This window comes from Protopterus annectens, chromosome 15.part0, assembly GCF_019279795.1.
Source record: "Protopterus annectens isolate FY-2018-M chromosome 15.part0, PAN1.0, whole genome shotgun sequence".
In the NCBI taxonomy this organism is placed as follows: Eukaryota; Metazoa; Chordata; order Ceratodontiformes; family Protopteridae; genus Protopterus; species Protopterus annectens.
In genome coordinates this window covers 226402922-226422747 of record NC_056749.1, presented here as the reverse complement: position 1 = coordinate 226422747, position 19826 = coordinate 226402922, and the positions used below count along the sequence as shown (strand labels likewise).

Genomic DNA, 19826 nt, shown 5'->3' with positions numbered 1-19826 from the left:
GGAAGAAGAGGTGGCAAATGCTTTGTTAGAGATTTTCAGCAGGATAAGTTTCCCAAAAGAAATACTGACTGACAGAGGTGTCAATTTCATGTCAGACCGCTGGCTTGTCTATGAAAGTACTGTGGGGTGAAGCACGTGAAGACCACCCCCTACCATCCCCAGGCTAATGGTCTGGTTGAGAGGTTAAACTCTACAATCAACTCCATGGTATGGGCATTTGCAGACCAGTTTAAGAGGGAATGGCACAAATATTTGCCCCATCTGTTGTTTGCTTACAGAGAGGTTCCTCAGGAATCCACAGGTTTTTCACCCTTTGACTTGCTGCATGGGCATAGGGTGAGGGGACCTCAAGATTTAATTCATGATGAGTGGGAAGGTGAGTGTAAATCCCACAGGGAGTGTGTTGTGACCCATGTCCTAAACCTCAAGACAAGGCTCAGGGAACTCATGGGCTTGGCCCAGGAGAACCTAGCAGAAGCCCAATAACAGAAAAAGGCCTGGTATGACAGGAATGCTCGAGCTAGAGAGTATGTTGTAGGGCAGCAGGTAATGGTTCTCACTCCAGTCAGACACAACAAGCTGCAAGCAGCTTGGGAGGGACCCTACAAGGTGGTAGGAAAGGTAATGGATGTTAACTACATGGTGGAACTGCTCATCAGGAGGCAGGGGCACAAATTGTATCATGTTAACATGATGAAACCTTACCATGATAGGGAGTCCCTTGTGCTGAGTATTTGCAGTGGATTGCAGGAGGAGTCTGAGGGAGATCTGGTGACTGATCTCCTCAATGAGGCTTGGATTGACACCTCAGTGGAAGGGGTAGCAATGTCCCAGCAGCTATCTCCTACCCAGAGTCAGGAAATCCGAGCAGTGTCACAAAAGTTTGGAGACATGTTCACTGGGAAACCAGGGTGCACCCAACTCGTGCAGCATCAGGTGGATACAGGACCCCAAAGGCCCATTAGGCAGGGCCCTTATAGGGTGCCTGAGAGAGTCAGACTCTGAGGGAGGAGATACAGGAGATGTTGGAACTAGGGGTAATTCAAGAGACCAACAGTCCCTGGGCCTCCCCAGTTGTGCTGGTGTCAAAGAAGGATGGCAGCACTAGGTTCTGTGTGGACTACAGGAAATTAAATAGTCACACAGAGTCAGATGCTTACCCCATGCCTAGGACAGATGAGGCCCTAGAGCAGCTGGGTGGGGCTAAGTATCTTACCACCATTGACTCCCAGTGCTGGAGAGAGGTCAGCCTTTGTGACTCCTTTTGGCTTGTATGAGTTCACAAATATGCCCTTTGGGATGAAAAAATTCCCTAGCGACTTTCCAGAGGCTGGTAGATCATATCCTAGCAGGAAGGTTTGCCTTTGTTTACCTAGATTATATTGCCATCTACAGCCATTCCTGGTAAGAGCACCTTCAATATGTCAGGGAGGTGCTGGGCAGACTACAGAGGGCAGGGTTGACCATTAAGCCAAGCAAATGTCAGGTGAGTATGCCAGAGGTCTCCTACCTGGGACATAGAGTGGGGAGTGGTAAGATCAGGCCAGAACCTGCCAAAGTGGAAGCCATTCAGGCATGGCCTGCACCTGCTACCAAAAAGCAGGTGAGAGCATTATTAGGGACAGCAAGGTACTACAGAAAGTTTGTTCCCAGTTATAGTACCATAGCTGCTCCCCTCGCAGACCTGATAAGGAAGAACAGGCCAGATAAGGAAGTGTGGACCGCAGCATGTGAGCAAGCATTCCAGAAGCTTAAAAAAGCTTTGGGAGGACCCCCTGTATTAGCAGCCAGTCCAGATTACAGCAAATAATTTGTTGTGCAGGTGGATGCTTTGAACAATGGAGTGGGGGCTGTACTTAGCCAGATTTCTTCAGAGGGAGAAGAGCACCCAGTGGTTTATGTCAGTCTTAGGCTCCAACCCATGATGGAATCCTATGCAGCTGCAGAAAAAGGAATCTCTATCCATAGTGTGGGCACTGCAGAAACTTCAGCCTTATCTGTATGGAAGAAAATTCACTGTAATGGCAGATCACAATCTCCTAACATGGTTAAACAGAAACAGCTAGCAAAATTCCAAGTTGCTAAATGGAGCCTAGGGTTGCAAGCATATGATATGTCAGTGCAGCACTGCAGTGGGAGAAGCAATGCCAACACAGATGGGTTCTCAAGACAGGGAATGGGGTAAGGTACAGTCAGATAGACCTAACCCTCTCAAGCAATGTTTCTCAAGGGACACTTGAAAAACAAGCTTGAGTTCTCAGGGAGGGAGAAATGTGAAGACTACCAGCCTAGCTAGACAGAATTTTGTAGATAATTCTGTCATTTGTAAATATTAATATAAGCCACAGGCTTGTTCTCTTAAATGGAAGAAAATTGTGTCAAATGCTGAACGTCAGAAATGTAACAACAGTGCACTCTGCTGGAAGAAAGCTGATAAGTCAAGCCTTGTATAACTGATCTTAAACTCAGAGTTGTGGTGTCTGAAACAGCAGATTCTTTCTATTGTTTTGAGACCAGAGTTAATTGTTAGATTTTACATATATTATGTCTTTAATTACTGTGGTTTCCTGACCAGGTACACGCTTACTAAGAAATGTTAATGTAGAGTTTCTGTTAGCCTGGGAAACCAGAGAATTGTTGAGAACGATGTAATCTAAAATGAGTCAGCAGTATGTATTATCAATTTAAAGGACTTTCTCAGAGACAGAGAGAACATTTTGGATTTTGTCTAAAGCTGACAACAACTCACCAGTACTCTGCTTTGCTCTATATGTAAGTTTATTTAGAACTGTGATTGCTCTTAGAAGTAGATAGAAAATAGTAAGTTTAGTCTAGCTGTTGTATTGATGCCAGAACTATTCTACTGTATTATTTTAAGCATTTTCCTCTGATCTCTGAACTTTAGCACTGTGTAATAAGAAGTATTGTCTTGTGTTTTTTTATTTTTTATTATTTATTATTAAATATTTTAAATCTTTCAACTGTGGCTGTTTTGTGTAGAGATAATTTAAAGTCTAGAGTACATTGCATGTATATAGTGATAATGGCCAAACCATGCAAATATCTTTAGCCCTGGGTCACACTTACTATTTGGATAATGATATTGCACAGTAATAATTGGACACCCTTTGGTAAGGGCCTTAGAGTAGCTGATAAGTAGGGGTCCTGGTGGTAGTGATTTCTACCTTATAGTCTGGAGAGAAGGGGGCATAGCTGGAGAACCTGTGCTAGCCTTCCCCAGGAGTGTCTGTATGTTTGTATATAATTCATATCTCAAAGTGTGTGTGTGTGTGTGTGTGTGTCAGCTACTTGGGCAGGGACCTGAAACACATGGACAGAGAGGGTGCTGGAGGTTTTAGCTTGACAACAAGGCTGAGATCTGGACCCTACAGCTGTGCCAGTGGGGAGTCTTATTGGGGATCTGGACAGAAAGGGAGAAACCAGCCCCAGACTGACTGTGTGCTCTTAACGGAAATTGTGTGTGTATTTGTTATCTTTCCCAATGTGGATGCCTCTCACTGGTGTTAGTAGTGAGGATTGAGGCTCCTTGATTACTGGGCCAGTGCATGGGCATCACACTTGCATTACTTCTTCTGTTTTGTACTTGGTTTATTTCGATTTGTTTTATTTAAATGCATCATTCTATCATGTAAATATGGTTTATTTTGAGGTAAAAAAAATCCCCTGAGGCCAGTTAGCAATGATTTGTCTGGCAAGACATTAAAATCTAACAGATTTACTGGATGAACCGAGAAGTAGCATTTTTAAAGGTAAGCAGAAAAAGAAAAGCTGTGCTATGGAGATACCAGCTCTCTCTGAATGCTGCTCTAATCATTTGCGATTGATTTTTTCATTTAGAGTTTGCATACGTGGATTGTTTAATGTCTTTTGCCTTTGGTTTATTTTATTTTGTTTCACTTTAATTAAAAAAAGTTTGTTAACTGCGCTTTAATTTGCTACACAAGTTACTAATTCAATACCATTTTCCGTTTTTATCTTTGTGTATTATGTATTTTCCCCATAACTTCAATACTAGCCTTTACATCAGGCTTTCATACTTTTCAGTACCCACCACCCTTCCAGCACACATCTCCTCCAACACTATTTTGTATATCTTGATCCCCAACATGACATTTGTTTTATGCACTTTACTTCCCCATATCCTTTAAAGATCCCACCTCCATTTCTTTAATTTCTTACAAATGATCACCACATACTCTAAAGTTGGGTTAGTTTTTCATTTTCATCTTCTCATTATTAAATTTTGGCTACCAACAACATTAAACTTAGTAAGTCCTTAATATGTTTTGAAACTTCATAACCTAAACACAGAACTGCTATTCAACTTTAAAGTTATTGTTTTTCTTAGAAGTTTTAAAAGATCTTGGCCAGGGGCAGTTAACAAACTCACTTCTTGACAGCAAAAGAATTAAATCTAGTTGATTTCTGGGAGATGAGAAAGAAGCATTTTTTATTTAAGGTAAGCAGAACAGGAACAGGTTGAATTTGGGGAACCAGACAGTCTTCTGTGATTATTTTGGATTTATTCATTCATTTATAGTTTACATACCTGCGTCATTGTTTGTATGAAGAAATGAATGGAATGGAGTCAGATGTGCACTGACATACTGTAATGATTTATCAGTTATCTGCCAGATTATGAAGGAAAATTGGAAAATTCTGATGATGGATGACCAAGTAAGATCGATAATGGGAGAAACTCCTAGATTCACTTTCAAAAATAAACCAAACTTGAAGAGAGTTTTATGTTAAAGGAGCCTGTTGTCAATCATGGTCGAAACATTAAAATGGGTACTTGTCCATGTCATAGGTGTAAGGCATGCCCCTATATAGACAGCAAACAATACTTCCAACATCCAAAAAGTGGTCGGACATATGGAGTGAATGTGGATTGCAATACCAAAGATCTAATATATGTGGCTAGATGCAACAGTTGTACAACATTTTATGTAGGAAAAAACAATAGGTTATTTAAGGAAAGAATCCTATGTCACAATAGTGACATCAGGTTAAATGTAAGGATGAATTCCCTAGCTACTAATATGCAGAGTCAACCGGGTCATAAGTTTCTTTTTTCTTTTGAGAGAAAATAAATATCACTGCCCGGGGAGGTGATATTGTTAACAAAACTGAAATAGCGAAAACAAAGTGGATAGGTTCATAGGTTGGTACTAGGCTATCAGCCCTAGGGCCTATACAAGCCTAGCCATAACAATTCCCTGGCTGTTTCTTCCCACACTATTTACTTCCCTGGACCCCTGTCTAGCAGGGCGATTGACACGATCCCTGGGGTGAATTTCTCTCTCCCATCCAATCGTCAATGTTCCTTTTAAAGAGGGCCAAAGAGGCACTCTGCTTGACATGTATGGGCAGTCTATTCCAGAGTCTGGGGAGTCTCTAGGTCAGGAACCTATCCCTCTAGCATGTTTATTGTGATGACAAAGTTTAGATCCATGGAGCGTGTGGCTCTGAGGGATTGGGATTTCTTTAAGTGTATCATGTTCAGTAGCTCTGGGTTTGACATGGCCTTGTATGTTAAGCAGAGATTGCCTCTGAGTAGATGATATGCAACAGCGTATAGCTGGAGTTTTTTAAGGCGGTCAGCGTAGGGCATCTGCTTTAGGCCTGTGATTCCTTTATGAGGTATTTCTGCGGCCTTTCCAGTTGTTGCAGATGTCTTGAGAGGTACATACCAAATGGGGCGTAGTATTCTATAATGGGTCTAATGAGGGATGAGTACAGTGGGACAATGACCTCCTTTTTTCTGGATGAAAAGCCCTTAGTGATGAGGTGTGCCACATAGAAGGATTTCCTGACTGTTGTGGCGATGTGGTTATCAAAGGTGAGACCACTGTCCACCTGTGTCACTAAGTCTCTTATCATACTTTCAGTGTTAAATGTACTGCCACCTATGTGGTAATTCACGGGTACATGTTTTTTCCCAAAGGGTATAACTATACACTTCTTGGCATTGAGCTTGAGCCCATGGTTCTGGCACCAAGCATCTGTTTCTGTAAGGCCCTTTTGTAGAGTATCCATATCATTTGGGGATTCAATAATGGCTCCCAGTTTGCAGTCATCTGTGAACTTTGTTAGCCAGAGTCCCTTAGTGTTGGCCTGTACTTCAGAGAAATAGATGCCAAACAAGAGCGGTCCCAGGACTGAACCTTGAGGTACTCCACTTGTCATTTGTCTGGAGCTGGATTTGGAGTCGGCTACTTTTACAGTGTGGGTTCTGTCAGTAAGCCAGTTGGCAACCCATCAAGTGACATAGAGATCAATGCCCAGCTTAGTAAGTCTATCTATGATTCCACAGTGGGGGATGGTGTCAAAGGCCTTGGCAAGGTCTAGATAGGCTGTGTGAACAGCCTTACCCTCGTCCATGGCTCAGGGGACTGATTCGATGAAGTCAATCAGGTTCAGGAGACAAGATCGGCCCTTCACGAACCCAAACTGGGTGGGGTCTAGTGTTTGAAGGTTGCCAATGTCTTTGTTTATAAGTCCCATGATAATACGTTCCATGGCCTTGCAGATCAGGCTCGTCAGATTGATGGGGCGGTAGTTCCCAGGATCCAAGCACATTTATGGGCTGATAAGAAACCTGGTTTAAATGGCTTGGTCCCCTTAAAACCAGTATTAAGAGGCAGGAACCTAAGGAAGTGATTTGATTGTTTTTTCATTTAATATAATGATGGATTTACTAAGAGCACATTACGGATCTGAAAAAGGCTTTCCCAAAAGTACTTATCTGGTTATTGGCTTTTGCCATTAGTATTATGGTGACTGTATGCTGATTTTATATATTTTCATTTATTAAAGATTTATTAGTGGTTTTTACATGTGATTTTGCCTACTGAGAACAGTGTCTTTAATGTTCAGCAAGATTTTCTCTCCCATGGAGGAACAGCGATTTTCTTTTTTACATTTGTATGTTTTAATCAACTGTTCTTTGGAGAGCTGATACAAGTATTTCTTTCTTTAACAACACTAAACTTAATAAGCCTTACTGGGTTTTGGAACTTCGCAACCAAAACAAAGAACTGTTATTCAACTTTAAAGTTGTTGATTTTCTTGGAATTTTTAAAAGATCTTGGCCAGGGCCAGTTAACAAAGCTCTGTGTCTCACTTTTTGACAGCAAAGAAATTAAGTCTAGTTGATTTGTGGGATGAGCTGAGAAAGCAGGATTTTTTTTATTTAAGGCAAGCAGAACAGGAACAGGTTAAACTTTTGGAATCTGACAGTGCTCTGTGATTATTTTGCATTTATTCATTTATAGTTTACATACATGCATCATTGTTTGTATTTAGTTCTTGCTTTATTTCAGTTTGTTGAACTTTAAATGTCTTATTCTACTTTAAAATTGTTTTCTCTTGGGATATTAAACAATCATATTTATGGACAGTTAGAAAACATTTGCACAGCATTTCTGAGTGCAGAGGGACTAAAGTATCTGATTTTTGCAGAGGACCTGATAATTAATATTTTTATTAAAAAATAAAGTAAAAATGTTTAATTTTTGTGGAATATCAGTGCTCTGTGACTCTGGTTTGCTGTTATTTTTAGATTGCTTAATTTAGACGTTTCAGATTTACATCCTTTAGTTTTTTTTTTTCTGTCTTCTGCACTTGTTTTATTTTTGCAACCATTTTTGTTATAAGTATAATTCTATATTTGGGTGCCAGTGTTCATTTAGACCCTACATCAATTTCTGGTAGTGGCTTTATGCAGTGTATATATATTATACCACAACAAATGATAAGTAATTACTCCTAAGACCAGTGAAAGAACAGGCAGAACGAGTGTAGTTAGAACAAGAATATGGGAGTGAACTACTACAATCCAGTGGAGAACACTGCTCAGTATGCACAGAAGGCAGGCAGAATGGATCAAGAGCCTGTTCTGCTATCTGCATTTATTTGTTAAAACAAATAATGTTCACTGTTCAGGTGTGGAAACTGTCATGGATGAACAGGCCTCAGTACAACCCAGTGGCAAAGCTTTGCAGTATATAGAATTGTTTGTGCAACAGGAGCGTGACTGGTCACAGAAAAGACTCTGACAGCACAAATGTCCCCGTTCTAACTCTCCATTCACCAGTTTTGTTGATGTTCTGGTTTATTTATATGTTTGTATTAACTAGAGTATAAGATGATTCATAGTACAGAGATGGCATGATGTCATATACACACCCAGAAAGAAAGCCTTATGCTTGCAATTTAAGTGCACAACTTGGTCAATTTATTCTTATTAAAGAATAATAGTGTTACATTTAAAATTAAGGCTGTTAAAGGCTCCATAGCTCAGGGGTTAGAGCACTGGTCTTGTAAACCAGGGGTCGTGAGTTCAAATCTCGCTGGGGCCTGCTAGATTATTTATTATTTTTATTTATTTTACATTTGTTGACCGGGCTAGTCTAGCTGGATATATGTCCATTTTCAGTAGAGGCCCGGGGAGAAAAGCTCCAAACAGGAAATACAGAAAACGTAAAATAATAAAAAAAATATTTTTTTTTTTTTTTTTTTTTTTTTTTACAAAATCACACTAGAAAGTTATGAGCAATTATTAGATAAAGGGAATAACAAATGTATCTTATTCTCATTATAGGAGAGTAAGAGTAGAGTTGAAGGCAGTGGATACAGGTGTAGGAATAGAGTTAAGATTATAGAATGGAAGAAAAAAGATATCAATGGGGGTTAGTACATGGACAAAGCCAGTGTGCTTTCAGATGTTTTTTAAGATGTTTCTTGAAAAGAAAAGTAGAATTAATGGTAGATAATTCAGCAGGAAGTTGATTCCAGACTTTACCTACGGTGTTAGCGAAAAGAGAATCACCAGCTTTGTTATTAGCTTTGCTGGATAAAACTAGGAGCTTGTTAGCAGAGCGTAATGTAGGTAGATTATTGTAAGGAGTAATAAGATTAGACAAGATAGGGTGTTGTTAGGAGGTGTAGAATCTTTTGTGTTATAAGCAATTGATGAAAGAGTATATGGGTTTGGAGTTCTAGCCACCCTAGTTGTTTGATGTTAAGAGAGTGGTGAGTTTTAAGGCGGAACTTGTGATAAATCTGGTTATGCTATTATAACATATGGAGAGCTTAGTGAGGTTGCTTTTGGATAGATTGGTATATATGACAGAGGCATAAAAGAGGGTGGAAATGAGGTGGGTCTGAGCAATTGTTTTCCTTGCAGAGGGGGTAAGGAAGGTTTTTATTCTGTAGAGTGAGCCAAGTTTTCTGTTAACAGACTTAATGGTGGCGTTTATGTGTTCATCATAATTGAGATGATTATCGATAGTTACCCCTAGTAGACGGGTTGTAGTGTCTGGGAAGATGTTGATACCATTGTTAGAGGTTATAGAGAAGAAAGGAGTGGCTGATTTATGAGTAGGAGTAAAAAGCAATAGCTTTGTTTTTTTAGATTATTTTTAAAATTAATTAAGTCATAAGGTTCTTAGAAAATCCTGAAAAATAAAAACATTAACAATTTCTACCAATTGACATTCCAATATTCCAGATACTTTCCTAGCTAAATTCATTTGATTATAGCTGTTTTGGGATCTTTTATATCCTTATTATAACTAAAATTCTCCTATTTTTCAATTCTCCCTTCCTTCTGTCCCTTCCCAGTTTTCTGCTCTAGGGACGATTATAATTTATCACACTGACAATGTCCAAAGTTCACCCACATTTATTTAGTTAGTTAGTTAGTTAGATAGTTAGTTACTTAGTTAAGCAGCTACAAGATTCAGAAAGATTATCAATGCCAGTGCTAATTGGGCAATGCCATATTACCCAATAATAGGAAAGTGATAACCTGCACTTCAAAGGTAGACCAAGGCTGTACAGAGCAGCGTCTTGTTAGTGGCTCATTATCGTGTCTCTGAAGCAAACACTGCACTCTTAGATTCAGTGACTGGAGTGTTTCCCTACTAGGCAGTGTAATGTGGTAGCCTACATTTACACACAGACACACACACACACACACACACACACACACACACACACACACACACACACACACACACAAGGCTTTATAGTAGTTAACCACAGTTATACTAAAACACAGCACACACTTTTTCTACTTTGAAATTTAATTAATTACTTAACCCCTTCGGAGACAAAAGGCAAAATTCAGAGATGTGGGCTGCACCTTATATGCCTGTGAGCTGAAAACTGAAAATTATAATAAATTTCCTGATTTTGAGACAACTACACATGTGACTGCAGGACTAACATGTCACCATGTACCAAGAAAGCTGCAGTTGAACATTTCTTATTCAAATAATCTATACACCATCAGTAACAACACTACTACAATTCACAGACAGGTTTTATATGCACCTAAACTGTGTGCAAAATCTATGTTATGTATCAATTACAGAAGTGCACCAGTAGGACAAAATGGTCCACCGAGTTCCTAACAAAATATAGTTTGTGATGAGGCCAGTACTACAATCGTAGCAGTGTAAGAGGGATGCAAGCCTGCTTCAGATTCTGATACCCACACAAAATACCCACACAAACACAGACAGACAAGTAACACAAATACAAACACACACACACATAAGCACACATATTTCTTAACACGACACAGAAAACATAAATGATTAAAAAATCTATATCTGTTAGATGCAAACTTCTGTCACCATCCTACCCACCAAAACAAATATTTATCACAACTCTACCCATGTCATCATTTAACAAAACCGACCCATTTATGCTAAAATGGAACAAGAAACAGCACACAGTATACAAACAAAACCAACATACATACACCCAGCGAAAGCAATACTAACCATCTATACCAAACTTTTAAAAAGGCAATCTAACTTTGATAAAATGAAAAAAAAAACTAAAACAAACACACAAAAAATAAAATAAAAACACAGACCACAATAAAACAATCAAAAAAAACATTATTAGAAACCCTAATATGAATTCATAAACCTATATTCAAATTAAACTAAATTGAAATTACAATTAACCATAAAACATTTAAATGCAGCCCTCACCGCACTAATAAAATCAATACCACAAAATTGCCTAACATGATTTTGATAAGACTGTAATATAATTGGAAACTGGGGCCTGATAGGTTATTTTAAAAAATTAATTAACTCATAAAAAATCTTAGAAAATCCACTCAAATAAGACAAGTTGCCAATTTCTACTCCTTGACAGTCCAATATTCCAGATACTTTCCTAGCTAAATTCATCTGATGATGGCTCTTTTTGGATCTTTTATATCCTTATTATAACTAAAATTCCCCTATTTTTTAATCCTCCAAGTCTCTTCACTTCCTTCTGTCCCTTCCCAGTTTTCTGTTCTAGGGAAGATTCTAATTTATCACACTGACAACGTCCAAAGTTCACCCACATAGTTAGTTAGTTAGTTAGTTAGTTAGTTAGTTAGTTAGTTAAGCAGCCCCAAGATTCAGAAAGATTATCAATGCCAGTGCTAATTGGGCAATGCCATACTGCCCAATAATATGACAGTGATTCTACTTCTCTTCTCTCTTCCTTCCCTTCAATAAACAAACCTCCTACTTTATCTTCTCCTCTTCGTACATCATTGTACAAACATAACTAGTAAAATATTTCAGCTATGTAACTATTGCACTATTATGCATATAATATGTAATTATGAATGTATCCCTCTGATGAATGTATTTCTATGTATTTCACTTGCCACAGTTTAATGTATGCTACTGTAATGCAATAATGTATGGTACTGATGAATGTATTGTGTGGCACTGTAATGCAATAATGTGTGGTACTGATGAATGTATTGTGTGTCACTGTAATGCAATAATGTGTGATACTGATGAATGTATTTCTATATGTATTTAATATGTAAAATTTCTATTTTCTGTTGGAGTTTTTTTCCTCGGACCTCTGCTGAAAATGGGCATTTGTAGCCTAGTCGGAGAAACCCTGTCATCAAATATAAAATAAATACATAAATAATCTGCACTTCGAAGGTAGAATAAGGATGTACAGATCAGCATCTTGTTAGTGGCTCATTATCATGTCTCTGAAGCAAACACTGCACTCTTAGATTCAGTGGCAGGAGTTTTTCCCCTACTGTGCAGTGTAATGTGGTAGCCCAGATACTTTCCGACCTGCGCGCACACACACACACACACACACACACACACAGACACTCATGTACACACACACACAGCTGACATCAGAGTAATTAACCACAGTTATACCAAAAGACAACGCACACTTTTTCTACTTTAACATTTAATCAGTACTTAATCCCTTCAGAGACAAAGGGCAAAATGCAGAGATGTGGGCTGCACCTTCTATGCCTGTGGGTTGAAAACTGAAAATTAAAATAAATTTCCTTATTTAGAGACAACTACACAGTGTGACTGCAGGACTAACATGTCGCCATGTTCCAAGAAAGCTGCAGTTGAACATTCCTTATTCAAATAACCTATATACCATCAACAACAACACTACTACAAGTCACAGACAGTTTTTATATGCACCTAAACTGTGTGCAGATTCCATAGGTTCATAGATGTCTAGTAGGCTAATGGCCTTGGAGCCTTTACGAGCCTAGTCCATAGGATTATCCTGGCATCATGCCACCCGACCTTTTCCAGTACCTCTGGCGAGTAGATCCATTGGAGTGATCCCCAGGGTGAATTTTCTATTTCCCAAGATTTCTCTTGACGAGGGCCAGTGAGGTGCTCTGTTTGACATGTATGAAAGTCTGCTCCATAGCATGGGCAGTCTCTGGGTTATGAACCTGTCCCTCCAGCTTGTTCTGTTGATTGTGGTAATGAGGTTAAGGTCTCTGGAGCATGTGGTGCGGAGGGATTGGGATTTCTTTAGATGTAGCATTTCTAACAGAGCTGAGTCAGACATGGATTTGTAAGTCAAGCAGAGATCCCCTCTAAGTAGGCGATATGAGATAGAGAATAGTTGGAGTTTTTTAAGTCTGTCTATATAAGATAAGTGTTTAAGGCCTAGGATCTTCTTTGTGAGGTACTTTTGCGGCCTCTCCAGTTGTTGCAGGTATCTAGTGAGGTACATGCCAAATGGGGCATTGTACTAGATGATTGGCCTAATAAGGGAAGAGTAGTGGGAGACAATGACCTCTTTCTTCCTGGATGCAAAACCCTTAGCAATAAGATGTGCCACATAGAAGGTCTTTCTGACCACAGTGGCAATGTGATGGTCAAAAGAGAGGTTGCTGTCAATCTGTGTTCCCAGATCTCTTATAGCTCTTTCTGTGTTCAGTGGACTACTGCTGATGTGGTAATTCATGGGAACCAGGTTTTTCCCAAAGGGGATGATGACACATTCTTTGGCATTGAGCTTAAGGCCATGGTTCTGACAACAATCTTTGGTCTTAGTGAGGCCTTTCAGTAGAATGTCAGCATCATTTGGGGAGTTAATAATAGCTCCCAATTTGCAATTGACTGTGAACTTTGTCAGCCAGATTCCCTTTGTGATGGCCTGGACTTCAAAGAAGTATATACCAAACAGGAGAGGACCCAGGACTGAACCCTGTGGGACTCCACTTGTGACAGGTTGGCAGTCTGACTTGGAGTCAGCTACTTTCACACTGTGGATTCTATCTGTGAGCCAGTTTGCAACCCACCTAGTGATATAGGGGTTGATGCCTAGCATTAGTGACTTTTTCTATGATTCCTGAGTGGGGAATGCTATCAAAGGCCTTGGCCAGATCAAGGTAGGCTGTATGAACCACCTTGCCATCATCCACAGCTCTGGTGACTGACTCAAAGAAGTCAACCAGGTTGAGCAGGCATAATCTACCCTTCAGAAAACCAAACTGTGTGGGATCCAGAGTTTGGAGATTCCTTATATCCTTGTTTATTAGGTCCATGATGATGCGTTCCATAGCTTTGCATATCAGACTCATCAGGCTAATGGGGAGATAGTTCCCAAGGTCTGTAGTCACTCCTCCTTTATGGAGAGGGATGACTGTAGCAGCATACCTCTCAAATTTCTTAATGCACAACATCTGGACAAAGCTTGACAACATGGGGATACAACTAGGGACATATTTTGAATATTGCTCTTATAAACTTGGAGAGGTGCTAGAGTACCAGTATTTGTTTTAATATATGTTTTCTGAAGGATTTGAGGTCTGAAAATCAAATGTATGTCATTATTTAGTAACTACAGTTCTGAAATCATCCCAGTGATTTTCCAGGGAGACAGAGGAACAGACCAAAAATATGAGCCAAATATCTGGACATTCTGCGAAAATCTGTACAGTTAAGAGGTATGTTTATCAGTGCACCATTCAGTAGTGACAAAGCCTGAGGTGAGGCTGTGATTAAACAGGGCACACAGGTGAGGTGCCAGTTGACTCTGTAGTTCATGTAGAACACAGCCAGGGATATTGTCAGGTCCCATAGAAGCTGTATTCTTTAACTTAGACAGTGCTGTTTTAACCTGTGCAGCAGTAATACTGGGTGCCTGGCAATCTACTGGTATTGTGATTGGTCCTTTGTTGGGGGAGAGAGGGGTAAAGTTGGCACTGAATCTGTCAGCCAGTATACTGGTAATATCTGTTGGCTCGGTATAGGTGGTGCCATTGTGCAGTAGCTCAGTGCAAATTTGGGTATTGCCGTGGAGATTCTTTACATAACTATTAAAGGCTTTGTGGTTGTCTTTACTATCTGCTGTAATTCTGTTTTCATAGCTAGCTTTAGAGGATTTGATGAGTGATCTCAACTTTTTGTTGAGGCTGATAAGGGAGTTTTTCCAGTCTTGGGACTTCACCTTATTCGGCATCAGTTTCCTCCTACTGTGGTAGAGTTTGCTTATGGCAGGGGACCACCAGATTGGCTTCCTTTTTTTGGAGGAGAGTGTCTTGGTTCTACTGGGCATGACAAGATCCATGCATTTGTGTAAGTGTTCGTACAGTGCATTGGTGTATGATTCAGCGGTCATGCAACTATTCTCCATTTGCATGGGTGCCGTGAATTTAGCCACCTCTCTTTTCAGGATCCCAAAGTTAGCTTTAGAGAAGTTCTTCATGGTAGTTACATTTGTGGGGGTAGGGTGGGTGGGAGGGATGTGGGCTTCCAAGGTGATTAGTTTGTGGTCGAATCTACCCAGGGAGGAGTTGACTATTGGTGTAGAGCAACAGTCACCCATGTTAGTAATGACCAAGTCAAGGATGTTGCTACCTCTAGTGGGGGTAAGAACAAGCTGGTTCAAGGCACTGGAATTAATGAATTCTAGGAAATGTTGGGCAATTGTATTGGTACATGAGTACTTTTCCCAATTAATGGAGGGGTAGTTGAAGTTGCTCAGTATGAGAGTGTTAGGTTGGACCATAATATTCTCCATGGTGCTTAGGAACATGAAGTGTGAGTCTTGGGACATGGTTGAGGGCCTATAGCAGGCGACAACCTGAATCTCTGTCTTAGCCATGTTAGCTGCATCTGAAGTATCTCTGATGCATTATCTTGGGCTACCAGTCTGGAGCTGTGCGCATCCTTTATGAATATGGAAACATCACTGCCTTTAGAGCTTCGGTCCAAGTTCTGGGGCCAAAAGGTGTGGAATGAGTTACAGCCTGGTAGTACAGGAGTGCTTTCTGCTGCCTTGAACCAGGTCTCTGTTACAGCACAAATGTCAATGTTTACCATTTTAAGCAGTGCTTCGAGTGAGTGCATTTTGAGATTTAGATATCTAGCACTGAGCAGCATGAACCTCAGATTGCATTTGTTTGTAGCTGTTATGATGGTAATTTGGTCTTTGGAACACTGTTTAAAAAAGGCACTATAGGGTTGGCAAGAGCCTTGGCCAGTATCTGAAACCAATGGGTGACAGATGAAGGCCATCTCTGGCAAAGCATCGAGGTCTGTCAATCATGTCATCCCAGGCAGACAGATACTGGATCCCCTTAGACTGACACCAGAAACATAGCCAATTGTTGAAATCAATCATTTTCTGCTTATACTGTGGTATAATTCTGGGTGATGGTAGAAGGCTGCTCAGGGCTAGGGTCATATCTGCCTGGGCTACATAATCTGAGAGCTCCTCCATGTCTCTTTTCATGTAGTCCAGGGAGGTACGTCTCAGGTCATTCACACCCACATGTACAATGACAGAGTCATATTTATACCTGTTGTTGAAGGACCTGAGTGCGTTATGTGGCAGATCCTGGCACCTGACAGGCAGCTGATTGTTAGTAATATCTTTCAGCTTTTCCAGGTTATGGGTCGCCACAGTGGAACTCCGGTCCATTAATAATTGGCAGTGGATTTTTACGATGCCGAGTTGCCAGCCCGATGCCCAACCTTCAAAGAAGGCACACCCATTCACGCACGCACCTACCTGCATGTCTTTATACGTTACTCGTCCACGGAGAGGACATCCAGACTCCACAAAGAAGGCGCTCCAGCCGAGAATTGAATGGGAGAACCTCTTGCTGTGAGGTGACAATGCTAACCGCTGCACCACCGTGGCCATTAGCTGACTGTTACTTTCTCCTTATTCAACCTAGTCAGTGTGACATCAGTGTGTCTCATTATCAAGTCATCTATGACTAGTGTATTGGGCATGCTGCTTTGCCTTAGGGGCCTTGGTTGAGTGGCACACTGTTTAGGAGAGTTATATGTCTCGTGAGTAGTGCTGTGTTGTGGTGGTCGAGTGTGTTTCTGCCTTGGAGGTCTCTGCTGTTTGGGTAGATTTTTATTGAGCCTCCGTGACAGTGAGTGTGTGGGTGTGTTTTTATGTGAGGGCAGCGCTGGTGTGTGCTCTGGAGGGCTATGTGTTCCATGTGGTGTGGTGCCAGTGCTGACTTCTCCTCTTGGCCAGCTATTCCGGTCTTGGCTGGAGAGTGTGTGGCTTCCAATTTGGATATATAAGTGCATCTCTCGCAAGTCTGAGTGTTGTGAGGTAAGAGGAGAGGGTTGTCAGTGTACATGAGGCAGTTGCTACATTGCCTCAGGATGCCCAAGTTCTCAGATTAATAGGAGAAAGCACAGGGAACTGACCTTTAGATATGCCTGGAGGTGGGAATTAATAATAAGTACTGGAGCTGTCTCTTTGTAGAATGTTTAGTGCTGGTAGCAGCACTTTTGTGCTACAGTAATTGCTACAAGATGTCTGGTAAAGTGCTAGACTAATAAGCTAGTAAAAGTGCAGGAGATGAGAGAACTAGCAGATCTAAGGGAAAAATTGAAGAGCAGACTTACTGGAATTGCTCCGAAGCTTACAAACAGTCCTGGATATAGCAAATATGTATCTGGAGTAGACTAGTTACATGAAAGGTGGGAAACAAGTGCAAATGCGGGCTTTTAAACCAGAAAGTTGAAAGATATGGAAAAAAAACTGCCCAAACAGCCAATAAACTACAATTTCTCGGTCAGAAAGCACTCCTCTTGTGGTAGATAGGCTACCTAGTGCTTACCACTCCCACCAATAAGCTAAAAGGCTTCCCTCCAGCACAGAAAGGCTTGGGGGGCTCAGGCGCTTACAAACAGTCCTGGATAGAGCAAATCTGTATCTGGACTAGACTAGTTACAGGAAAGGCAGGAAACAAGCTTAGAATTTTTTTTTTTTTTACAGAAAAGCAGCTAAAAGTGTTGCATTCTTTCTCTGGAAAGACATTAAAGTCTAGCAGATTTACTGGATGAACTGAGAAGTAACATTTTTACTTAAGGTAAGCAGAAAAAAAAGGCTGAAGCTATAGAGACACCAGTGCTCTGTGACTGCTGCTCTGTAATAATTTTTGATTGATTTTTTTTTCATTTAGAATTTGCATACATGGACTTTCTTTTGCTCTTGGTTTATTTTATTTTGTTTCACTTTAATTTAACAAAGAAATGTATTTATTTATTCCACTTGAATTTGCAACATAAGTTACTAATTCAATACCATTTTCCGTTTTCATCTTTGTGTATTATGTATTTACCGCATAACTTCAATACTAGCCTTTACATCAGGCTTTCATAATTTTCAGTACCCACCAGCCTTCCAGCACACATCTCCTCCAACACTATTTTGTATATCTTGATCCCCAACATGACATTTGTTTTATGCACTTTACTTCTGGCTACCAACAACACTAAACTTAGTAAGTCCTTAATATGTTTTGCAACTTCTTAAGCTAAACATAGAACTGTTATTTGACTTTAAAGTTGTTACTTTTCTTGGAATTTTTAAAACATCTTAGCCAGGGCCAGTTAACAAAATTCTGTCTCTCACTTCTTAACAGCAAAGAAATTAAGTATAGTTGATTTGTGGGAGGAGCTGAGGAAGTAGCATTTTTTTATTTAAGGTAAGCAGAACAGGAACAGGTTGAAGTTTTTGAATCTGACAGTGCTCTGTGATTATTTTGCATTTATTCATTTATAGTTTACATACATGCATCATTGTATGTATTTAGTTCTTGGTTTATTGCAGTTTGTTGAACTTTAAATGAATTATTCTACTTTAAAATTGCATTTTCTTGGGATATTAAACAATCATATTTACGGGCAGTTAGAAAACATTTGCACAGCATAAGATGATTCATAGTACAGAGATGGCATGCCGAGAGGGACTAAACTAGTATGATTTTGCAGAGTACCTGATAATTAACATTTTTATTAATAAAAAGAATGAACTGAAAATGTTTAATTTTTTTGAAATGTCAGTGCTCTGCGACTCTGATTTGCTGTTATTTTTAGATTACTTAATTTAGATGTTTCAAATTTACATCCTTTAGTTTTTTTTCTGTCTTCTGCTCTTCTTTTATTTTCGCAACCATTTTTGTTATAAGTATAATTCTATATTTGGGTACTGGTGTTCATTTAGACCCTACATCAATTTCTGGTAGTGGCTTTATGCAGTGTATATATATATTATACCACAACAAATGATAAGTAATTATTCCTAAGACCAGTGAAAGAACAGGCAGAACAAGTGTAGTTAGATCAAGAATATTGGAGTGAACTATTGCAATCCAGTGCAGAACACTGCTCAGTATGCACAGAAGGCAAATAGAATAGATCAAAAGTGTGTTCTATCTGCATTTATTTGTGATAGCAAATAATGTTCACTGTTCAGGTGTGGAAACTGTCATGATGAACAGGCCTCAGTATAACCCAGTGGCAGAACTTTTCAGCATATAAAATTGTGTGTGCAACAGGAGCTTGACTGGTCACAGAAAAGACTCTGATAGCATAAATGTCCCCGTTCTAACTCTCCATTCACCAGTTTTGTTGCTGTTCAGGTTTATTTATATGTTTGTATTAACTAGAATATAAGATGATTCATAGTACAGTGATGGCATGATGTCATAAACATACCCAGAAAGAAAGCCTTATGCTTGCAATTTAAGTACACAATTTGTCAATTTGTTCTTATTGAAGAATAATAGTATTACCATTTAAAATTAAAACTGTTAAAGGCTCCATAGCTCAGGGGTTAGAGCACTGGTCTTGTAAACCAGGGGTCGTGAGTTCAAATCTCGCTGGGGCCTGCTAGATTATTTTAAAAATTAATTAAGTCATAAGGTTCTTAGAAAATACTGAAAAATAAAACAAGTTACCAATTTCTACCCCTTCACATTCCAATATTCCAGATACTTTCCTAGCTAAATTCATTTGATTATAGCTGTTTTGGGATCTTTTATATCCTTATTATAACTAAAATTCTCCTATTTTTCAATTCTCCAAGTCTCTTCCCTTCCTTCTGTCCCTTCCCAGTTTTCTGCTCTAGGGATGATTCTAATTTACCACACTGACAATGTCCAAAGTTCACCCACATTTATTTATTTAGTTAGTTAGTTAGTAAGTAAGTAAGTTAGTTAGTGA

At 39.7% G+C, this 19826-nt stretch overlaps 2 non-coding genes across 2 annotated transcripts; both read left to right on the top strand.

Annotated features, from left to right (window-relative positions):
* The first annotated feature begins 8311 nt into the window (after nucleotides 1–8311).
* Nucleotides 8312–8384, top strand: TRNAT-UGU. The gene has a single exon. It is a non-coding gene; the product is annotated as a tRNA-Thr (tRNA).
* An 11035-nt stretch (nucleotides 8385–19419) lies between these two features.
* On the top strand, nucleotides 19420–19492 carry TRNAT-UGU. Its single transcript has one exon. It is a non-coding gene; the product is annotated as a tRNA-Thr (tRNA).
* The last annotated feature ends 334 nt before the right edge of the window (nucleotides 19493–19826 follow it).